This window comes from Orycteropus afer, unplaced genomic scaffold (assembly GCF_000298275.1).
Source record: "Orycteropus afer afer isolate SDZICR_OR568_19922 unplaced genomic scaffold, OryAfe1.0 scaffold00125, whole genome shotgun sequence".
Classification (NCBI taxonomy): Eukaryota; Metazoa; Chordata; class Mammalia; order Tubulidentata; family Orycteropodidae; genus Orycteropus; species Orycteropus afer.
This window is the reverse complement of record NW_006921712.1, coordinates 8,695,350-8,696,685: the sequence shown is the minus strand read 5'-3', so window position 1 is coordinate 8,696,685 and position 1,336 is coordinate 8,695,350. Positions and strand designations below refer to the sequence as shown.

Sequence of the window (1,336 nt, the reverse complement as noted above, 5' to 3'; positions counted from 1 at the left end):
GGGGTTTCTGTGCTTTTCCTAAGCTAGTTACAATGGTAGGAAGAGAGGAGAGGTAAAAAGAGCCCAGAACTTTGAGCGTAGTTATGAAGGGTTCTTTCATATCATGACCCACGATTAGAATTTATGCCACTTGCAAAGGATAACGAAAGAAGAGACTACAGAACTGAAGGTCTTGTCCTTATAAATTCAAGAATAGGAATCCCTTACACTGTCCTATACCATCAAGATATGGGCTTGTGGATGAATGCCAAAATTTTGAGCACAAGTGGCATATCACTTACTTGTCTCTACATAAAAAATATTTTTGCAGAAATATTATTATTATTTTTATTATAAAATTTGTTGGTATTTTGTTGAGTCACAAATTAGGTATGCTTCTCTGTCAACAATTTTCCCTACAGCTTGCCTTTATGTCTTTCTTTAAGGACAGGTAAGGGACAGATGAAACAAAGTTTTTAAGTATTTTCCTTCCTGATTTTCTCTCACACCTTTCTATATAAAGATATTATGAAATCCAGTGTGCAAAAATCATTATGAGCTATTCGTGACAATTTAGCAATTTCCTCTGGCAACTAGGTTAGGGAATCAGGTTAGTAGTGTAGCTGATTTCATTAGGTGCCATGGAAAGGGAAAGATGCTGTGTCAAAGAGAATCAAAATTATGTCAATGGCATGCCGAAGATATATGCAGAAGTTATGAGACCGTATGCAATGCACTCTAAAATGAACTATGTATTTTTCTCTCCCTTTCTCCTCATTTACATCTCTCATATCTTACTAGTTTTCACTTTCCAAATTCATTATTATTATACCTAATAATCCTACTTCCGTAGTGATACTGCCTCGGAAACCCAAGGAGGGGTCGCTATGAGTTGGGTTTGACTCGACGGCACATAACAACAACAACAAAATACTGATTTTTGTTTTAAATCATTATGCTTGATTTTTGTAAATGTCCAATAAATTAGCTGATATACAACGCCATGGAGCTATCTTGGTTGTGTTAGCTATGGTACAGACACATGCATGCAGACTTACCACTTTTTTTGTGACATTATTTAAAGATTATTTTGAACTCATCAAATTTTAGAGCTGAAATAGTTGTTCACTTTTGTACATCAGAAAAAGAGATGCTGAGAGATTAAGTGAATTTTCCAGGTCAGCAGAAAGTAGGGAGATAATATTGTTGTCACTTTTATTTAGATTAAAGATTGTCTTATGCAAATTTGGATCCAGAGTTGGGTCCGACTTGACAGCATGCAACAACAACAGTGAATTATTCTTTCCTATTTTTATTATCAAAGAAAGGGAGGAAAATGTAGTATTTACTGCCATTG

General features: G+C 35.0%; 1 protein-coding gene across 1 annotated transcript in view; it reads left to right on the top strand.

Annotated features, from left to right (window-relative positions):
• The window catches only part of CSMD1 (CUB and Sushi multiple domains 1), a 972,765-nt gene that overhangs the window by 406,153 nt on the left and 565,276 nt on the right, over positions 1-1,336 (top strand). The window lies entirely within an intron of this gene.